Source organism: Hemiscyllium ocellatum, chromosome 12, assembly GCF_020745735.1.
Source record: "Hemiscyllium ocellatum isolate sHemOce1 chromosome 12, sHemOce1.pat.X.cur, whole genome shotgun sequence".
Classification (NCBI taxonomy): domain Eukaryota; kingdom Metazoa; phylum Chordata; class Chondrichthyes; order Orectolobiformes; family Hemiscylliidae; genus Hemiscyllium; species Hemiscyllium ocellatum.
Window position 1 is genome coordinate 16,988,050 of NC_083412.1, and position 23,396 is coordinate 17,011,445.

Genomic DNA, 23,396 nt, shown 5'->3' on the forward strand with positions numbered 1-23,396 from the left:
GCATATGAAAAGCCCTTGGCAAACAGGGTTAAGGAAAATCCCAAGGAATCTTGTCTGCAAAGTGCAGTAGAGTAACTAGGGAAAGAAGAGATCCACTCAAGGACAAAGTAAGGAACTTATCCGTGGAGTTAGAGGAAGAGGGGGAGGTCCTTAATGGTGAGGTCCATCAGTATTCACAAAGGAAAGGGACATGATGGATGATAACTCTCGAAAAGGGTATGTTGATATTCTAGGGCATGCCAATATAAAGAAGGAGGACGTGTTGGGTGTTTTGAAAAGCATGAAGGTAGACCCAACCCCAGGACCTGATGGGATCTATCCCCAGAACGCTGAAGAGACAAAGGAGGAAATTATTGGGGCTTTGCATGAAATCTTTCTATCATCTTTCATGACAGGAGGGGTCCCAGGAGATTGGAGAATAGTCAAAGTTGTTCCTTTGTTTAAGAAGGGCAGCAGGGATAATCCAGGAAATTACAGGCCGGTGAGTTTTACATTAGCAATAGGGAAAGTATTGGAGGAGATTCTTAGGAACAGGATGTACTCACATTTGGCAAATATAGAATCATCAATGCTGTGCAGCATGGCTACGCGCAGGAGAGGTCACGTCTCACAAACCTGATTAGGCTTTTTGAGAAAGTGATGAAGATAATTGATGAGGGCAGGGCAGTGGAATTTGTCTACCTGGACTTTAGTAAGGCCTTTGATGGCAGACTGATACAAAAGGTGAAGTCACATTGGATTCACAATGCTAAGGTGGATAGAGAACTGACTTGGTCATAAAAGAGGGAAAGTAGCAGTGGTAGGGTGTTTTTCTGACTGGAGATCTCTGGCTGGTGGTCTTCCACAGGGGTCAGTGCTGGGACCCCTGTTTGTAGTATATATAAATGTAAATGATTTGGAGGAGAATATTGGGGGCTTGATTAATAAATTTGTGGACAACAGAAAGATTGGGGGAGCTGTGGATAGTGAGGAGGATTCCCTGAGTTTATAACAGGATGTAGATAGGGTAGAGACTTGGATGAAGAAATGACAGGTGGAATTTAATCTGGACAAATGCGAGGTGATACATCTTGGAAGGTCTAATGCAGGAGGCAAATATACAGTAAATGGCAGAATTCTCAACTTAATCAACATACAGAGGGATCTAAGGGCACAGTTCCCTGACAATTCCCACACAAGTGGGTAAGGTAGTTGTGAAGGGATATGGCATGCTTGCCTTCATTATTCGGGACATAGAGCATCAAAATTGACAAGTCATGTTGCAGCTGTACAGACCTTCAGTTAGGCCACATTTGGAATATTGTGTACAGTTCCAGTTGCCACACTACCAGAAGGATGTGGAGGCTTTCGACAGGGTACAGTAATGGTTTGCCAGGATGTTGCTTGGTTTGGAAGGCATGAACTATGAGGAGAGATTGGACAAAGTTGATTTGTTTTCACTTGAATGTCAGAGGCTGAGGGGTGACCTGGAAGAAGATAACTTTGACTGTGAGGACTAAAATGTTCAGTCCTTTCCACCATTACCCATCAGGTACGCCACCCCCCACTCCCCCCCACCACTGTTGTTCGCCCACACCAAGTAATCATCCCGTCACCTGGAACTTTCTTCATTTTCCACAGATTTCTTGCATATCTTTGTTGACTCTCTTACCTTGCCTCCTGAGCCCCTAGCTACTGAGGTCCCAAAGCCCCTCCTGAACTCTCAGCCTACCACCTCCCTTCCATGATCCTCCATGGACCACGTCCATGTAACCGCTATAACATCACATTCAACTCCTCTCTACCCACCTCTCTGAACTGAGTGCACATTCTCCTAGGCAACACCAACAGACAGATCCCCAGGCGTAAACAAATCATAGAAATAGCCTTACTCCAGGCACCCTGCTTTTGGTAACAGCCTCTTCCCAAATATATTGACACATGCTTCAATGTCCATGTATTCCCCCCTCTCCCTGGCAGTGCCCCATCCTGCCATAGACAATACCCCACTCTTGCCCAGCCATTGCTCCCCTCTGCCACTTTTGCTCCAGTTCTTGAGGAGGTTGGTATTCTGAGGGTCACAAACCCAATATACAGGCTGTACTCCAGTAAGAGAAAGTGAGGACTGCAGATGCTGGAGATAAGTGTCGAAGTGTGGTACTGGAAAAGCACAGCCAGTCAGGCAGCAACCGCGGAGTCGACATTTCAGAGCATAAGCCCTTCATCAGCAATTGGAGGTGACCAGTGGGGAAACGGGATGAGAGATAAATGGGAAGAGAGGGATGAGGCTGTAGGGAAGGTGGTTTGGAAGGCGATAAGAAGTGGCAGGTGGAGGGGGGGTGATGGTGATAGGTCAGAGCAGAGGGTAGAGCTGATTGGTGGGAAGGAAAATGGACAAGTGGGATAGTTCGAGAGAGTGGTGCCGAGTTGGACAGTGGGATCTAGGATAAGAGGGGGGAGTTGCGGAGGGAATGGTCTCTGCAGAATGCTATTAGGGGTGAGGAGGGGAATATATCTCCGGTGGTGGGATCTGTTTGTAGGTGGCGGGAATGGTGAAGGATGATGCATTGTATTGGAGATTGGTGGAGTGGAAGATGAGGATTGGGGGTTGGTGGGGGATGGGCTCTATCCGGAGATTGGTGGAGACAGGACCGATATCCTCATACACGGTCATTCACTAGTACGGTGGCGTAGACATTCAGACTAGAGCAACTGTAGTCAGGAGACTGAGTCGTGAGAGGAGCAAGGATGTGAATGAACGATAGAAAAGTAAAATAAAGCAAGCGTTGAATGCAGAGAAAACAAGGGCCTGTAGCGTATAGGGCTGGAGTATGGAAATAGATGTGTATGCATTGCCAAAATAGACAGGTGGAAGGACATCACATCTGAATGCACAGGGCATTTACAATGAGGTGGGTGAATTAACAGCACAAATAGCTGTAAACGGGCACAATATGATTGCAATGAGGGGACATGGCTGCAGAATGATCAAAGTTGAAAACTGAGAATCTAGGAATGTTTAATCTTCCAGAAGGCCAGGCAACATGAGATAGGGGGCGCAATGGCACTGAAGGGTGGAATCGTGAGAAGGGATATCGGCACAGAAAATCTAAACATGGAATCAGTCTGACAGGAGCTACGATCAACAAAAAGGTGGAACACATCAGTAGAAATTATCTATAAGCCTCCAAACAGAGCTTTAGGTTGCATTAAACAGGAAATTAGAAATATACTTGACAGTGCTACAGTAGCCTGTCAGCTGCATGTAGACTGAGCAAAGCACATCATCGATAAAACTGTAGCAGATAAATATCTGGAAGATATACAAGATCGATGTTTAATCCAGTACCCGGACAGACTGTCCTAGATTTGGTCACATGCAACTGGAAAGGGTGGGTTAATCTTCCTGTGAGACCTTCTTTAGGAAAGATGTGGTGGCAATGCGGCAGAATTCTTACTGGGATGAAAATGAATGAGTACAATGCAAACTAGTGTCTTAGTCCTGAGCAAAGGAAATTACGACAGCATCCGGGGTGATTTGGCTGCAATAGATTGGGTAACTTTACTAAAAGACATGGACATGGAAAGGCAATGATTAATAGTTAAGGAACTAATGAATACATTGCAGCAGTTAAACATTCATTTTGGGTGAAAGAACACAGCAGGAAAATTGCCCCAATCAAGAATACCATAACAAATTAAGGATAGTATTAGATCCAAAGAAGCATATATATTGAGAGTCTATGGCCTTGACGTATTATCACTGGACTGTTAATCCAGAGACCCAGGTTCGAATTCCCCTCCACTGTCCACACCCCCACCTCCCGCCCCAGGGCAGATGGAAGAATTTCAATTCAATAAAAATCTGGAATTCAGAGTCTAATGATGACCATGAGTCTATTGTCAGGAAACCCCACCTGGTTACTAATGGAAACTGCCATCCTTACCTGGTCTGGCCTGCACGTGATTCCAGATCCACAGCAATATAGTTGACTGTTAACTGCCCTCTGGGCAATTAGAGGTGGACAATAAATGCTTCCCACATCCCACAAGTGAATGAATAAAAAATAAAGTTTCTCAAAAGATTTGGAAGCCTTAGACGCAGGAGCTGTCTAGAATTCAACAAAGGAGGACCAGCAAGTTCATCATTTGGGGAAATGTGGAGTATGAGAGTAAGGAACACTAAAGTGAACTGTAAGAGCTTTTAGAGGTATGTAAAAAGGAAAGAGAAAGCATACTTACCAAAGACAAGTGTAGGCTCTTGCAGTTCTGAAGTAATGGCATTAATAATGGGGAACAAGAGATGGGGAAGCAGCGCTTTGTTGTTCTGTCTTCACAGAATAAGACATAAACACTTCCCAGAAATGCAAGGGATGCAAAGATCTTTTAGGAAGGAGGAATTGAAGGAAATTCATATTAATATTAAAAATGCTGGAGAGATTAATGGGGCTGAGAGTTAAGATAGTCCCCAGGACTTTGTAATAAACATCCCAGGGACTAAAGTGGGAAGAAGGGAAGGCATGGAAAATCAGTTGGAAACTATTATAAAGGACATGATAATAAGAAAATGAGAAAATATTAACAGGATCAAGACAACGACAACATGGATTTATGAAAGGGAACTCATGGTGGGCAAACCTTCTTGATACTTTGGGAGATATAACTAACAGGGGGCAAACCTGTGGATTGTGGTGTATTTGATTTCCACAAAGCTTTTGATGAAATTTGACATGGGAGGTTCACACTCCAAGCTCATGGCATTAGTGGTAATGTACTGACATGAATTGAAAATTAGTTAGCAGTCAGGAGACAAATAGTAGGAATAATAGGATTGTTCTCAGCGTGGAATGTGGTGGCAAGTGAAGTACTAGACAGGTCAGTATTTGGGTCCTAAAAATTCACAATTATATCAACCACTTGGATAAGGGAATCGAAAGTAAGATTTCCAAGTTTGCTGGTGACACAAGACCCAGCGTGATTGTAAGTGCTGAGGAAGATGTGAGGAGGCTGATTAGGTAACTTGAGTGAATGGGCAACCATATGACAGGTACTGTATAAAGAGGATACATATGACATTGTCCACTCCAGAGGAATAACATAATCGGGAATGTTTCTCCTGCTGTTGAGGATCTGAAGTTTGGGTTATGATGGGATTAATTTCCTCCTGGAAGCTCTGGGATGGGAAGAGCATGCCGATGGTAATCCTCTCACACAGTCCTGTACATGTTAATTCCAAGCTCTGGAAGTGCTACATTATTAAAATTAGGACAGATTGTTTCCTCCATTTGTCTTTGAAAAAAAACCAGACTTATCTAAAATTAACAACCATTAGATTTACAAAGTGCTTTCTAGCCAATGAAGTCTTATTGAGGTACTGTCATTGCTGGGAAGTAGGAAATGTAGCCATGCACAGCAAGTTCCCACAAGCAGCAATGTGATAACAAGGAGACCATCTTTGTTCATGTTGATTGAGAAATAGACATTAGCCACAACACTGAGCTACAACTGCTTTACTCTTTTTTTAAAAAAGCACCATAAGTTCTATTGCAAGGGGTGGCAGATGGGAGGTCAATTTAACGTCCCATCTGAAAGATGGCACCTCCTATGAAGTAGCACTCTATCAGTACTGCATTGGGATGCCTGCCTGGGTTTTAGAGCTGATGTACTCAAGTGAGCTGTGAACCTGGGAGAGGAGAGTGCCCCAATTAAGGCGTGACTGATATATGACCAATCTAGGCAGAAACTCAGATAACACAGGATATCTCACTGCCCTCTTTAAAGAGATAGAGCCGTGGCTTGTTTTATAACCTTGATAAGGGCTGACTTGTTTGGATAAAGAATCATTTCATCAGCATTAGTCCTCTCCTTTCCCGGTATTCAGTCTATGTATGGACAAATTCCATTTTGAGGATAGATTTGGGGCCCCTCCTAATGGTCTTTCCTTGTGCTCCCATTCCTCCATATGGTGCAATCCACCCACAGGGAGATTAGCTGTGGATTTCCCCAGTGTGAAATATCACCAACAGGCCAGCCATCTCCACAGTGTGGTATCAATGTCTGTTCAACTGTGGATGGGGATACTGGCATTGGAGGGAGCTGAAGATAAACCTGGGAAGTAGGTTAAAGGGAGAAAGCAAGAGGGAGAGAGGCAGTCTCGACATGGTGAGTGAGAACAATGCGTAGGGCATGGTCTGTTTAGCTGCTTTCTGACAGAAGCATTGTAAGTAATGAAGTTATAAAGTTTATTTCTATAAAAGGGAAGTGAACACGGTTAAACACAACATCCGAATTAAAACGAAAACTGAAAATTAGTGTGCAAAATTAAACCACTCAAAGAGACAGCCAATCCTGGCTATCAATAAGGCTTATGGGTGATTATCTCGACCAATGAAAGCAAAGTCAGAAAGAAATCAGGTTGAAATTGGCTGTGCGTAAATCAGATTTGGAGTTTAATGTATAATGGAAATGTTAACTATCTGAATAAATAATTCACAACATGCTTAACTAATTAGATTCGCAAAAAAGATCATAAGAATTCATTGCAGGCAGGACAAGGGGAAAGGCTCGCAGTAAGTATGTTGGATCTTTGACGATAAAATTGTTTTCTTCTTTCTGTCTGCGTGCATGCCATGCCCCATTCCCCACCCCCCACCTTACTAATTATCACTGGGTCCTCTGTGAAGGGGTCTTTAGTTGTTTTTCCTGAACTATTACGGCTGCTTTGATAATGGTTTCCTCCCAAAGGTGTTAAACCAGCGGCCTCAGCAGCCAACTACAGACACAATGAAAGAAGGTAACATATGTTCAGGATACATTGGCCATAGAGTCAAACATAGAATACAGCACAGAGAGAAGGTAGTTACCCTAGCTCTCAACCCACCCTCTCTTGAATCAATCCAGTCAGCTCTTTTCAAATGCGTAATAAACACAAAAAGAGTAACAGTTAAGGTTTTGAGTCCATTTCGATTGTTTCTCTCTCCTGCTGAGTTTATCTAGCATTCATTTTGCTAGAAATGCCTCTTCTATCCCTGCTGACTTCCCTGAAGTTAAAAATCACATAACACCAGGTTATAGTCCAACAGGTTTAATTGGAAACACACTAGCTTTCGGAGCGACGCTCCTTCATCAGGTGATTGTCGTCATCAGGTACTTTCATCAGGTACTTTCCTGAAAGTCTCCACTCAATTTCCTTTTGACAACTCTGGTTGGTTCTACCTCCAAGTCCGTCAAAGCCAGTGTGTTCCACGACATTGCAACAATCTGTTATTTCTTCATCTCTTATCCAAACCTCTAGTTCCTCTCTCTGTCACATCTCCCCCCAGTTTCCTTTCCTTTAAGGATGGTAGCCTTAGTTACCTTGTCACTAAAATCCCTCACCCTTGGAACCCATTTTGTTGAATCTCCCTTGTAGCGCTCAAGGGTCCTCAAAGGGTCAGAGCTGGACGCAATAATCTAATCATGGCCTAACCAGAGATTTATACAAGTTCAGCACCACTTTCCCTGCTTTTTGTAGCCAACACCACTTTCTTGATGAAGACCCAGATTTAATTTATTCTCTCAATATGTCCTGTCACCTTCAAGTGTTTATGTGGATGAACACCCAGGTCCTCTGCCCCTGTGCACCCTATAGAGCTATCCCATTAAGTCTAAACATCCTGTCCCCATCCCTTCAGTTAAAATCCAACACCTCACACTTCCAATTGCCACTTGTCTGCCCCTTCTGGTTGCCTCTCTATGTCCGAGCACAATTAAATAGCATCATTCTGGTGTTGATTAGGTCGGGAGTCTGTCTCTGTCATCTTACTGGTCATGATCTGTTTGATTGTAGTGGATAGGAACTGAGGAAGATTTATCAGAGTATTCTCATCAATTTGACCGTGCAGGGAGTATTGAGTACAGGTTTGGGAATAACAACTGCATCAGATGGACTAGAGTGGAGTTGTGAATCTCCACCCTTGTTGTCAAGATTACTTAATGATTTAATAATATATTTGTCACATTATTTTTTCCAGTTGGTATATGCTTTAATGGCAAGGCAGTTTGCCTTTTAACACAGCAATGTAATATAATGAGTCTATATTTCCTGTCCCTATCCTGGCGCATTGTTCACACAGCAACCCTCCAGCTCTTGGTTCAAGTCCCTGCATGTTATAATTACATTTTAATGTGGTGCCTGTTTCTGACTCTCTCACTCTTTCAGGTAGAATTCCAGACCTTCACCACATTCTGCGGTGGAAGATAAACTCCTCAAGCACCTTTCAATCCTTCCACTAATTAAATTAAATCCATGCCCCCTACATATTGACCTGCCTATGAAGTGACACATTCTTATCCCTCTACCCTGACCCCTCATAATTTTTGTACATGTCAATTAGGTCCGCCCTCAATCTCCTCTCCTCCAAAGAAAGTAAGCTTACTCCATCTTACTGAAATTGTCCAAAGCAGCCCACATCCTCATAAATCTGCTGTGCACCTCCTCTAATGCAATAACATTCTCCCTGTAATGAGTAATAGTATCTAGCTATGGATTAACTAGCTTATATATCGATTCTGCTCTCGTATTGTCTGGCTCAGCTAATTAAGGAAAGGATGCTATATGCCTTGCTAATCATATTTTCTACCTGTCTGTCTACCTTTGGGGACATGTGGACATGTACAGTCCTAAGGACATTCCGTTCCTCTACCTAATCAATATCCAGCCACCTATTGTATGAGGGAGCAAGTGGTATAGTGGTGATATTACTGAGCAAGTAATCCAAAGGTCCAGCAAATGTTCTGGCTTCAAATCCTATCGCAGCAGTGGTAATGATTAATTCAATTATTAAAACTTGGAATTGAACCCCTGCTGTTGGCGTCACAGTGCTCTGTAAACCAAAAATCCAGCCAACTTAGCGAATTCCCGGTGTGATTCTATGACGAGTCTGTCATGTCCTAATCAACAACTTTATTAAAATCCACATAGATTACATCAAAGTTGCAGTCTCAATCATGTTGACCATGGCAACATTTGTGGCAAAAACACCATCCGATTCCCATTCCAGGAAAGAGATTGGTTCTCCTTACCTGGTCTCAGTGTTTGACCCTTCACTGCCTGCTGTAATGGTCTATCAGTTGAAAGGGAATTAATGATGAACAATAGAGACCTTGACAGTGAAGCTCACTTCCCATTTCAAACTGAAGGGCGATTCATTGAGTATCGAACACATTACCCCACTCTTCTTTAGATCAAATTCCATTTGACAACCTCCCAACAGAACTATCTGTCAACTTTAACCCTTTCCTTCCTGTGGTCAAACCAATGTTTGGATCCAGTTTTCCACTTCCCCTTCACTGCCATCAGCTATCAATGTACTGACCAAAGGGGTATAGGAGTCCGGATGTTATGTTGAGGTTGTGCAGGACATTGCTGAGGCCTCATCTGGAGCACTGTGTCCAGTTCTGGTCACCCAGTTATACGAAGCATACCATTAAGCTCAAAAGGACTTGGAAAGTATTTAGAAGGATGATGTTGAGATTGGAGAGTTTGACTTATAAGGAGAGGCTGGATAGACTGGGCCTTTTTTCACTGGAACGTAGGAGTATGAGAGGTGATCGTATAGAGGTTTATAAAATCATGTAGGGTATAGTTAAGGCATATGGCAAGTGTCTTTTCTCTTGAGTGGGGGATTTCATGATGAGAGGGCATCTTTATAAGATGAGAGGAGAAAGATTGAAAAAAGAGATGAGGGGCAAGTTTTTCACACAGACTCGGGTTTGTGCGTGGAATGAACCTTCAGAGGAAGTGGTAGATGAGGGTACAGTTATAATGTTTAAAAGACACTTAAATAAGTACATAAATAGGAAAGGTTTGGATAGATATGGGCCAAACACAGGCAGAGGGGGGACTAGTTTAGGTTGGTCCGAAGGGTCTGTTTCCATGATTCTGTTGTCACCATTGTCTTACCAGACCATAGGGGCTGCTCTGTCATTGGAGAGAAGCAACTGGGGGTGACTTAACCTGAGGGCCACCAGACCTCAGGCAAGGGAAGAGGTTGAGAAGGAGAGCACCTCATCAAACCTCAAACTGGTGATGGGAATTGAACCAACAATCCAGCCAACTGAGCTAAACCAATTCCCTGTATGATCCTATGATAAGTCTGCCATGTCCTAATCAACAACTTTGTTAAACTCCACAAAAATTACAGCAAAGTTGCAAATCCCATCAACCATACTCATTATCATCTCAAAACGTGTCAACAGGTTAGTCCAATATGACTTTCCTTTTGCAGTTTGCTTAATCTGTCCTTTAAATCACATACTCCTGGAATTATTTCCAATAATTTCCTCGTTCTATTAAGGTTAAACTCAACTACCAGTCTTTCTCCTTTTTATAATAACGCTAGCATGTTAGCAGTTCTGACCCCATGCTTGTAGAGTGGCAATACAACAGAAGGGAGGGTATCTCAGTGGTTGATATAGATTTATTAGGCATTCACATCTCGAGCTGAGCAATTACACCATTCAAGTGAAATTGTGAGGTATTGTTGAGAGTGTTTGTGAAATTATAGTCAATAACAGTTATCACATTCTGCTTAATGTTCTACCAGCATCCTGGAATGCTCCTGTTATTTTGAGAAGTAATTTATAAACTGAAGAGTAAGAAGACCCAACTGTGAAATGTCTGAGTGAATACGCCCTTTCTGAAATTGTCTTCTCCCTTGAATTAGAGACATGAACAAACCAAAATACAAAGGCTGGGGAAACCCAGCAGGTCTCTCTTCATCCATTGCGTTTAGGAGAATGAGGGGGTGATATTGTTGAAATATGCAAAACTCTGAGGGGCAGATATTGAAATGAAGATTCCACTAGTCGGGGAATCTTGGATGGAAGCATATAGTTATAGAATAATCATTTAATACTGAGATATGAATGAATTTCTTCTCCTGGAGAAGAGTGTGACAATGCTACTCCCTTAAGAAGGTTATTTTGCCCTTGGTGGGCTTTTTTTGAGAGGTGTTGTAAAGGCAGATGCTCTGACATGTCCTTCATCAGGAATAAAGGCAGAGAGCCTGAAGGGTGGAGAGATAAGCTAGAGGAGGGTGGGGGTGGGGAGAAAGTAGCATAGAGTACAATGGGTGAGTGGGGGAGGGGATGAAGGTGATAGGTCAGGGAGGAGAGGGTGGAGTGGACAGGTGGAAAAGGAGATAGGTAGGTAGGACAAGTCCGGACAAGTCATGGGGACAGTGCTGAGCTGGAAGTTTGAAACTAGGATGGGGTGGGGGAAGGGGAAATGATGAAGCTGTTGAAGTCCACATTGATGCCCTGGGGTTGAAGTGTTCCGAGGCGGTAGATGAGGCGTTCTTCCTCCAGGCGTCTGGTGGTGAGGGAGTGGCGGTGAAGGAGGCCCAGGACCTCCATGTCCTCGGCAGAGTGGGAGGGAGAGTGGAGTCAGAGTGTTTAACAGCTGTTTGCCCTTGAGCTGCAAAAGTAAGATTGTACAACCCTGAGGCTCATTGCTGCACTGATACCGCTGCCATACCCTCTGCAGTACAACCAGGTGACAAAGCTGTTGGAAATCCAGCTCTCTATTCAAGTATCCAATGAGGAACAAAGCTCGTGAGCCCTTTTGGAGCCTTTCTGACCATAAAACCCAGAAGTACGTCTGGTACCCGGTTCCAATACTTTCCAAGAGCAATGAGACACGGAGTAGCCCTGACTCAAATAGCTCTTTCACCTTTCCATGATGGCCTACAGAAATGTGTGGGAAGTCTCATAGCTTCTGCAATTGTGAAGGCTGCCAGCTCTACCCCCACTGTTTTGTTTTCTAAAGCTTAATTTTAATGTCAACTTAATGATGGGCATCATTGCACCAAGAATGTGCTGCTGGAAAAGCACAGCAGGTCAGGCAGCAGCCGAGGAGCAGGAGAATCGATGTGTCAGGCATAAGCCCTTCATCAGGAACCATCCATCATTGCACCAATATCAATATAACAGCAATTGTATCAAGTGCATTGTGACTGGATGAAATTATTTCATCATTCTGATGATTAAACTAGAAAACGTTGAACTTATATTGAATTTGCAAACATTTATGAGATACTTTCGACAATCGAGTGATAAATACATGGCTTCTTTTCTCTCAGCGGTATTACACGAGATGGTTAAAGACATGGCTTGCTCCTTGTGCATTTCCAGTGGTCGGCCATGTTGTTTTCTTATCTCAGAAATGGCGGGAATAACTCAAGTATCTACAGGAGTAAGAGCAGCACAAAGTAGGTATCTTAAAGGTAGGGGGCCTCCATGCCTCAGTCTCAGTGTGTGTGTGCGCTACCTACCTGGTTGAAACAAAAACTGCACATTGGCTGGAATTTTTACAAGGCTCTATACCAGAGAACTGGGAGGTGGGGGGCATTTTGTTTAACATCGCTGGAGTGACGTCCGTTAAAAAGATTCTTTGACTGTGCCGGGAGAAATGTTCATCTAAATGTTTTACCAAACTGGTTAATTGCTTCTCTTTTGTATGACTATCCAGTATGGGATCGATGTTCACCACGTTTTTTTTTGTTCAAAATGAAATCAAAATAACCTGTTTAACGTAAACAAAGCTAATTCCTAAAGCATGTGGCAATCTCTGGTTAACACCTGAACTACAACTCAGATGTTAAAACTTTATCTCCTCAATCATCCACAGACAGATATAGAACAGAGAACAAATACAGCGCAGTTCATTCTGTTTGGCCCCGGACCTTGCACCAACCTGTGAACCCATTCTCATGCAACAGAAAACGAACAGTCTCTGCTGACAAGCAAAAGGGAAATTAACAACTCTGTGGACCAAGGGTCTGGAAACATAGGATAAGATGCGATGATTCCTCATATCTGCCGAATGTGCCACTGATAATGGTGAATTCCTGACAGCAGTGAATTGATGATAGATGTGCAGCTCTGATTACAACCGCCTCGGGAATTGATCATATTCCACCTCTTCAAGTCTTCCTGAGTTGACAGGAAACTGGAACTCGGAAGCTCAGTCAAGTTCTCAAGAACGTCAAAGGACGCAAGGATTTCAGAAGAGGGTCTTGAAGCTTCAGGAATACCTTCTTCACGGACGTAGGTCTGTAAAACAGAATTCTAGTCCCAAAAGGATTGCTTGGCAAATATAAAGGCTACTTAGTCTTTTGAAGGCCTGTATTTCCAGTATTTATGACATTAAACCTCATCTTTTATCTCCTTAAAGGCATAGCTTGGATGCTTTCTCGATAGTCCCTTGATTTACAATAAGATTAATTACAACACACATTAAATTGTTAACTTCATTTCTTAGAAATTACATAGCAAAATCTCTTTAGGAGTAGTCACCATGGTTTTGTGAGTGGGAGATCATGCATCACAAATTTGTTAGTGTCCTTTGATGGAGTGACCAGGAAGGTTGACAAGGGCAGAGTCGTAGACTTGGTCCATTTGGATTTGAGCAAGGCCTTTGAGAAGGTTCCACATGGTAGGCTGCTCTGGATGGTTAGGTCGCATGGAATCCAGGGGGAGCTGGCAAACTGGGTACACAATTGGCTTGATGGTAGGAAGCAGAAGGTAGTGGTAGAAGGATGCTTATCAGACTGAAGGCCTGTGACTCATGGAGTACCTCAGGAGTCAATGCTGGGCCCATTGCTGTTTGCTATTGATATCAATGAGAATGTGCAAGGCATGATGCATAGGTTAGCTGATGACACTAAAATAGGAGATATGCAGTGAGGAAGGTTATCAGAAATTGCTGAAGGACTTTGATCAGCTGGGAAAGTGGGCCAAGAAATGGCAAATGGAGTTTAATGAAGATAATTGTGAGGTATTGCATTTTGAAAAGTCAAATCAAGGTAGGAGTTTCATGGTGAATGGTAGGGCCTTAAGGGGTGTAGTGGGACAGAGGGACCTTGGAGTTCAGGTTCACAGTTCTCTGAAAGTGGAGTCACAGGTAGACAGGGGAGTGAAGAAGGCTTTTGGCACACTGGCCTTCATCAGTCAGGGCACTGAGTACAGAAGTTGGGAAGTTATGTTGCAGTTGTACAGGACGTTGGTTAAGCCGCACTTGGAGTATTATGCTCAGTTTTGGTCACCTTGTTATAGGAAGGTTGTTCTTAAACTGGAAAACGTGCAGAAGAAATTTACAAGGATGTTGCCAAGACATTGAATCAGATAAATGTGAGGTGCTGCATTTTGGGAAAGCAAATCTTAGCAGGACTTATACATTTAATGGTAAGGTCCTAGGGAGTGTTGCTGAACAAACAGACCTTGGAGTGCAGGTTCATAGCTCCTTGAAAGTGGAGTCACAGGTAGATAAGATAGTGAAGAAGGTGTTTGGTATACTTTCCTTTATTGGTCAGAGTATTGAGTACAGGAGTTGGGAGGTCATGTTGCGGCTGTACAGGACATTGGTTAGGCCACTGTTAGAATATTGTGTGCAATCCTGGTCTCCTTCCTATTGGAAAGATTTGTGAAACTTGAAAGGGTTCAGAAAAGATTTACAAGGATGCTGCCAGGGTTGGAGGATTTGAGCTATGGGGACAGGTTGACTGGGCTGGGGCTGTTTTCCCTGAAGCGTCGGAGGCTGAGGGGTGACCTTACAGAGGTTTACAAAATTATGAGGGGCATGGATAGGATAAATAGGCAAAGTCTTTTCTCTGGTGTCAGGGAGTCCAGAACTAGAGGGCATAGGTCTAGGGTGAGAGGGGAAAGATATAAAAGAGAACTAAGGAGCAACCTTTTCACGCAGAGGGTGGTACGTGTATGGAATGAAGTGCCAGAGGAAGTGGTAGAGACTGGTACAATTGCAACATTTAAAAGGCATTTGGATGGGCGTATGAATAGGAAGGGTTTGGAGGGAGGGTTTGGAGGGATATGGACTAAGTGCTGGCAGATGGGACTAGATTGGGTTGGGATATCTGGTTGGCATGGAGGGGTTAGACCAAAGGGTCTGTTTCCATGCTGCACATCTCTATGAGTCTATGGTGTGAATTATAGGGAGAGGTTGGACAAGCTGGCATGTTTTTCTTTACAGTGTAGAAGACCGAGAGGGTCCTTATAGAAGTATATAAGAGCATGAGAGGCAGGGACAGGGTGAATGCACTCAGTCTTTTTCCAAGGGTTGGGGTATCGAGGGCTATAGGGCATCAGTTTAAGGTCAGAGGGGAAAGAATAAAAGGGAACCTGAGGGGCAACATTTTTACACAGAGGGTGGTACGCAGATGGAATGAGCTGCCAGCAGAAGTGGTTGAGATGGGTACGTTAATAATATTTAAAAGGCATTTGGACAAATCATGGATAGGAAAGGGTTAGAAGGATATGTGTCAAGTGCAGGGAAATGGGGGTAGTGTGGGTGGACGTATTGGTGAGCATGAACCAGTTTGGGTGAAAGGGCCTCTCTCCGTGCTGTAGAACTCCATGACTCTGTGACTCTTTTCAATTCAAAGAATATCCAAATTGTTCCAAATGTTCCAGTTTTTTGTTTCCCAGAGAGACTTTAAAGAAAGATATCCATTCCTAACGAGATCAACATGCAACTAAAGGCAAAAGTGAGGACTGCAGACGCTGGAAGCCAGAGTTTAGATTAGAGTGGTGCTGGAAAAGCACAGCAGGTCAGGCAACATCCGAGGAGCAGGAAAATCAACATTTCGGGCAAAAGCCCAGCCTCTATGGTGGAGAGATATACTAAGTGCCCAGATTTGTCATATGACCAAAGGGCTCTCTGTACTGTAGCACTCATGGTACAGGCTGTGTCTGGACTTTTCTTTGTTGTGTATAGATTAATTTATCTGTAAATAACTCCATCAGTACATAGAATTCACATACTTATGGAAATGGTGCAGAGAAAGTTTATCAAGTCTGGAGGGTTTCAATCATGCAGAGAGGTTGGATAAACTTTGATTATTTTTACTGAAAAGAAGGAAGCTGAGGGGTGACCCGAGAGAGAGCTGCAAAATTATGAGAGGCTTGGTTAGGATGGATAGTCAGCGGCTTTTTTCCCCAGGGTGGAAAGGTCAACTACAAGAGGTCACAGTTTCAAGGTGAGATGTGAAAGGTTCAGGAGTGAACTGCAAGGGAAAACGTTTCACACAGAGGCTGGTGGGTGCCTGGAACGCACTGCCAGTGGAGATGGTGGAAGCAAGGATGTTAGCAACGTTTGAGGCATATCTAGACAGACACATGAATGGGAAGTGGGCAATACGTTGTGGGTCTAAATAATGAGTCAGAATCAGTACAGGCCTGACGGGTCGAAGGGCCTGAATTGAGAAGGAATTTCTTCACCCAGAGGGTAGTGAATCTATGGACCTCTAAGCCCAGTGAAGTAGTTGAGACTTCCTCAGTAAAGCTAACATAGAAATGTTTTTTGAACAAGAAGGGAATTAAGGATTATGGTGAGAGGGTGAGGCCATGGAAAGGTCAGCGATGATCTTACTGAATGGTGAAGCAGGCTGAAAGGGCCAGATGGCCTACTCTCACTGCTATCTCTTCTGCTCTTATTTATCTTATGCATAATATTGTATCATGTATATTACATTTGGTAACATAGGAATATTATTTCATGTTGGGAATTATTTTTCTTCAGAAACAGATGTTCCCCACAATACAGAACGCAGAAGGAAGTAAGCACATGGATTTTTTTGAGAGCTAGATAGACATTTCTACAGCCCTCAAGGGGATATAACTCCCGTATCCCCAACCCTACCTGTAAGACAAAGGTAGGCCATATTCTTTTGAACTTCTTTTGTGGAATATCTTCCATCACCCTTTCAGACAGTGCACCACCGATCATAAACATTTACTCTTAAGAAAAACATAATCAACTCATCTCCACTCTGTGTTTAGTGATAAATGTTTCCGACTCTGGTGTCCTCTGGTTATTGACACTGATGTCAGTGAAAACAATTTCTCCTCAGTGCCTCTCCAAACTACTTCACAATCTTGAACACCGTTATTAAATCTCCCTATAACCTTCTCGGTGCAAGGTGTATGTTATATACCATGTGTCGGGGTATGTTATATACCATGTGTCGGGGGATGTTATATACCATGTGTCGAGGGGATGTTATATACCATGTGTCGGGGTATGTTATATACCATGTGTCGGGGTATGTTATATACTGTGTGTCGGGGGATGTTATATACTGTGTGACTATATGTTTACGTGTGTGTTTTAATGTTGTCCCTCAGACCAGGTTTTCCATTTGTTGAGGTTGTGTCTAATCTGCCTTTCCCCATTTCCATTGATACATTCAGACACAGAAACCATCTCTGATTAAACTTTCCAATTGATCCTGCATCCGGTGACACCTATTAAAGCAGGTTTGAAGCTCTGAGTACCTTTTAGATGGAAGGGGATTTCCTAATTGCATTCCTGATAAATGGAGATCTCATTTTATTGGAAGGTGAATCTGATCCTTGATGCCACAACCTGCAAAAATCATTTCTCTCGATCTACCTGTTCCTCATAAAATCTTCAATACTTGATTATATTACCTAGAGCCAACAAATCTCGATCGAGTATAACCCTAGTTTATGTGGTATCTTTCCTGGCAATTTAACCCTTGGAATCTGGATATCATTCCAATAAATCTGCCCTGTACTCTTTCCAAAGCCAATATATTCTTCCTAAGGTGTGGTGCCCAGAACTGGCATATCTATCAAATATTCCCTTACAGAGCTGACTTCTATCTCCATGTATTGTCCTACAATCGATATAAAAACTCAGTTTATTCTGCTTCTCCTTATTTCTCCATTGAAAATACATCTTTTCACACTTCTCTGTGTTCTCTGCATCCATCTATTTTCCAAATCTTCCTCGGTTTTCCTGAAGTCTGTTGCTATCCTTTTCACTGTCACGTTTTCACCAATATGAGTGTCGATAGCCAGAGGACACCAGAGTCAGAATACTTTAGCACGAAACACAGAGCGGAGATGAGTTGATTGTATTTTCCTTACAACAAATGCTTATGATCAGAGCTGCACTGCCTGAAAGGGTGATGGAAGCTAATTCTCCAAAAAAAACCATAACTTATTTCTGAGTTTCTTTACAATTTTAAACTTTGAGCTGATGTAAATGACCTCAGATTTAATGTTTATCAGAATAGCAGTGACTTTATCTCAACAACCACACCAGCAGTAGCAGAAGTGAACCAAATCCTGAAATTCACACTCATTCAACAGAGGACAGTATAATACAGGAACAGAACCCTTCAGCCCACCATGTCTGTGCTGAATGTTTTGCAGCAGACCAGACCCCCCTCAAAACATTTCAAGAAAGTAGCCTGGATCTTAACTTTGCTAGCTGTTTAAAACGGGTGTGAAATGGATATTCCAGGAGGGATGCAGCTGGTCAAACCACTTAGTTTTAAACAAAACAGAATTTATTTGCAAGATTACCGAATGAAACAAACAAAAGAGATCAGACTACAGAATAAACTAACTCAACAGATTATCCCAACTTAATGATGCTGTTTCAAAACGTGCAACAATCCCCATAAACACCTCTTAACACAAAAGGTAAAGTCAAACACAGGGTCTTCCAGGAGAGATGTCAGAGAGAGAGGAGGATCAGTACGGACCTGCTCCTTTGGGTCCAGCAGCTTTAAGCCTGCCTGACTGCTTTCAGTGAATAACCAGGCTGCCAAAACCAAACCAAACCAAACCAGAGAGCAGCTGAGCTGGGAGAACTGGCCACTCCCCTTTCACTGTACAAGGGTTTTGTTTTTAACTTGAAAGCTTTTTCCTGAGACAGTATTTGCTAGCTATTATCAAATTGACCCTAAAACCCTACCAAGCCCAGAGTTTTCAGAACCTGTGTTTTTATGGCATCCTGAAAAAAAAATGACAACATCGCCTTGTTAAAGCAGCGGAATCATCACATGATCATGATGTAATTCTAACCTAACCCCATCTGCCATACAAGGTCTGTATCTCTCAATACTCTGCCTGTTCATGAATCTGTCTAAATGCTTCTTAAACATTGCTATCATATCTGTTTCTAGCACCTCTCCTGGCAGCATCTCCCCTGGCACCAACCACTAAAAATACTTGCCTTGCATATCTCTTTTAAAATTTCCCTCATACTTTAAACCTATACTCCCTTGCATTTAACATTTCCACCCTGGGAAAGAGATTCCAACTATCTGCCCTATCCATGCCTCCCATCATTTTATACACTTTATCATGTTGCCCCCTCATCCTCCAAACACCCTGGGGTGAGGGAGTCCAGAACGAGGCGGCATAGGTTTAGGGTGAGAAGGGGAAAATTTAAAAGGGGCCTATGGGGCAACTTTTTCACACAGAGGGTGGTATGTGTATGGAATGAGCTGCCAGAGGAAGTGGTGGAGGCTGGTACAATCACAGCATTTAAAAGGTATCTGGATGGGTATGTGAATAGGAAGGGTTTGGAGGGATATAGGCCGGGTGCTGGAAAATGGGACTAGATTAGATTGGGATATCTGGCCAGTATGAACAGGTTGGACTGAATGGCCTGTTTCATGCTGTACATCTCTATGACTCTATAACATTCCTGAAGAAGGGCTCATGCCCGAAACATCGACTCTCCTGCTCCTTGGATGCTGCCTGACCTGCTGCGCTTTTCCAGCAACACATTTTCAGCTCTGATCTCCAACAACTGCAGTCCTCACTTTCTCCTATGACTCTATAACACCCTGGTGAAAACAATCCAAATTTATCCAATCATTCCTTCAAGCTAATGCACTATAATCCAGGCAACATCCTCTATTGCACCTTCTCTCAAGCCATCACATCCTTCCTATAGCTCAGCGACCTGAACTGAACACAATACTCCAAGTGTGGCCTGACCAAAGCCTTATCCATCTGCAATATGACTTGCCAATTTTTATACTCAATGCCCCACCAGTCTTGCATCACGCACATGCACTACACTCAGCCCAGACATACTGAAGTTATCAATCCTGTGAGGCATCACATTTACATGCACACAAATACTCACATCTGTGTATTGGTGTATAACCATGACACAGGTTACATGTGGTACCTGAGTCTGATGAGACCTCACTGGACTGAGCTCTGAAGAAAGCTGAGAAATGTAACAAACTAAATGTTTTATTTGGTGGACAAGCTCCCCGAAGGCTTCCTGGACATAATCTAACTTACTAGGAGAAAGTGAGGACCAGACTTGAATGAATCAATGATACGGATTTTCACCCTCTCACTGGCACATGGATGAGCAATGTTTAATGGGTGGCATGGCAGTTCAGTGGGCAGGTCTGCTGCCTCACAGTGCCAGGATTCACTTCAACACTTGGGTGACTGCCTATGTGGAGTTTGTACATTCTCCCCGTGTCTGCATGATTTGGTTTCCTCCTGCTGTCCAAAGCCGTGCAGGATAGGTGGATTGGCCACGCTAGATTGCCCACAGTATCCAGGTATGTGCAGGCAAGGTGGTGTAGTAGGGTGATTGGGTGGGATGCTCTTCAGAAGGTTGGTGTGGACTGGATGGGCTGAACGGCCTACTTCCACACTGTCGGGATCCTGTGATTCTTAATGTCCATGTGAAATCATATCTCTGAAAGCTGGTTTCAAATTTCCAGCCTGTGTCCTCCAGTTTTATCATTCTGAGCAAGACAAACTGACTGGTTCTATTGCACAGAATCTAGTTCCTTTCGAATTCTTTGGAATAGTAACCATTGTCATTTCTCTCCTTCCTTTTCTCAATGAGGACACGCTCAGGTTAAACAGTCACTCCTCACAGCCCAATCCTTCTAATCCATTAATCAATCTGCTCTCTCAAGCCTGTGTCCTCCCAGCGGGTGAAATATCCTTCCGCACTGTGGGAATTAGAACGAGATTGCATAGGTGTGAACAAGTCAGCTGGGAATACTGACGGAACTGAGTTACCTGAATAAGTGAGGCTCCAAAAATACTCAGGAAGTTGAACACCACTCAGGAAGTTGAATTTGGATAAATGTGAGGTATTGTATATTGGTCATACACGTAAGAGTAGGAGTTATACAGTTAATGGTAGGGCTCTGAGTAGTGTTGGCTTTTGTCCGAAACATCGACTCAATAGCTCCTCGGATGCTGCCTGACTTGCTGTGCTTTTCCAGCGCCAGATTCTTGGACTCTGGGTAGTGTTGTTGAGCAGAGAGACCTAGGTACACAATTCCTTGAAGTTGGCATCACAGGGTGGTTAAGAAGGCCCTTATCACACTTGCCATCATTGCTCAGAGTATAGGAAATATAAACCAAATGAACTGCCGATGCTGCAGATCAGAAACAAAACCAGAAATTGGTGGAAAAACTCAGCAGGTCTGGCAGCGTCTGAGAAGAGAAATTGTTAACGTTTCGGGTTAGGTGAATTCTCCTCACAGATGGTGCCAGGACCTGCCAGCAGTTTGTGTTTTTATTGTCTTTTAGTATCGGACGCTGAGGTTGTACAGAAGATTGGTGAGATCAGTTCTGGAGAACTGAGTCCAGATCTGACTGAAAATGTGTTGCTGGAAAAGCGCAGCAGGTCAGGCAGCATCCAAGGAGCAGGAGAGTCGACGTTTCGGGCATGAGCCCTCCTTCAGTTCTGACTGCTTTGTTATAGGAGGGATATTATTAAGCTGGAGAGGGTCCAGAAAAGATTTACCAGGATGTTGCTGTGAACGGAGTATTTCAGCTATAAAATTAGACTGGAAAGACAGGGACTTTTTTCACTGGAGTGTAAGAGGTTGAGGGGTGACCTTACTGAGGTTTATAAAATCATAAGAGGCATAGATAAGGTGGATGGCACGGGTCTTGTCCCTCGGGTGGGGTGTTCAAAACTCAGGGGCAAATTTTTAAGGCAAGAGGAGAAAGAAGATGAGGGGCAACGTTTTTACACAGAGAGTGGTTCGTGTGTGGAATGAGCCAGGGAAAGTGTTGGATGCAGGTACAGTTACAATGTTTAAAAAACATTCATATAAGGTCATGAAAAGAGAAAGATTTGGAAGGATATGGGCCAGGAGCAGGCAAGTGGGACAATTTGGGCGGCACGGCATGGTGGCACAGTGGTTAGCACTGCTGCCTCACAACGCCAGAGACCCAGGTTCAATTCCCGCCTCAGGTGACTGGAGTTTGCACGTTCTCCCCGTGCTGGCGTGGGTTTCCTCTGGGTGCTCTGGTTTCCTCCCACAGTTCAAAAATGTGCAGGTTAGGTGACTTGGCCGTGTTAAATTGCTCGTAGTGGTAGGTAAATGTAGGGGCATGGGTGGGTTGTGCTTCGGCGGGTCGGTGTGGACTTGTTGGGCCGAAGGGCCTGTTTCCACACTGTAAATAATCTAATCTAATCTAATTTTGGTTTGGTAACATGGTCAACATGAACTGGTTGGACCAAAGGTTCTGTTCCCGTGCTGGACGACTCTATGACAAACCAACCTGCTCAGTTGGCACCACATCCACTCCCTCCACCAGCCACGTAACAGGAGTGTGCGCCATCAACAAGGTAGACAGCAGCAACTCGCCAAGGTTCCTTTCATGACTCCTTCCACCACCCACCAACGTCTGCCAACTGGAAGGACAAGGGCAGCAGATGTGACCATCCTGACTTGGAGATTTGGGAGCATCCCTTCATTGTCACTGAGCCTACCCTCCCTAACAGCACTGTTGGTAAACCTATACCCCAAGGTGTGGAACAGTTCCAGAAAACAGTTCACCATTGACTTCACCAGGGCATTTAGAGATGGCCAACAAACACTGGCCCAGCCTGTGGCAGCCATATTGTATGAATGGATTGGAAGGCATGTATCAATATTACAGGCGTATCAATACCCAACTTTCGACACGTCCTGACAGCTGCTTTTGTTTCGTTACTGCTACATGACAAGGACACCTAAGCACTTCCATAGTATATACCCTTCCTCTAGCTCATATCAGAACTGCCTAGACTGCTATATACTGGCCCAGACTGGAACCTTGCAGTACCATACCTTGTATATAAATGCTGCCTTGCAACTAAATTCAGCAAGGCCCCGATCTTATCAGGTTGTGTGTGACCCGGGCTCCGGTGAGATGAAGGGTAGAGTCAGATTTCCCCTCATTTCCCCTCCCCCCACCTTGTCTCAGTCAAATCCCTCGAACTCAGCACCACCTTCCTAACCTGCAATCTTCTTCCTGACCTCTCCGCCCTCACCCCACTCCGGCCTATCACCCTCACCTTGACCTCCTTCCACCTATCGCATTTCCAACGCCTCTCCCCCAAGTCCCTCCTCCCTACCTTTTATCTTAGCCTGCTGGACACACTTTCCTCATTCCTGATGAAGGGCTTATGCCCGAAACGTCAAATCTCCTGTTCCTTGGATGCTGCCTGACCTGCTGCACTTTTCCAGCAACACATTTTCAGCTCTGATCTCCAGCATCTGCAGTCCTCACTTTCTCCTCGAAGGGTAGAGTCAGGCTAAATGTTCAGTCAGACC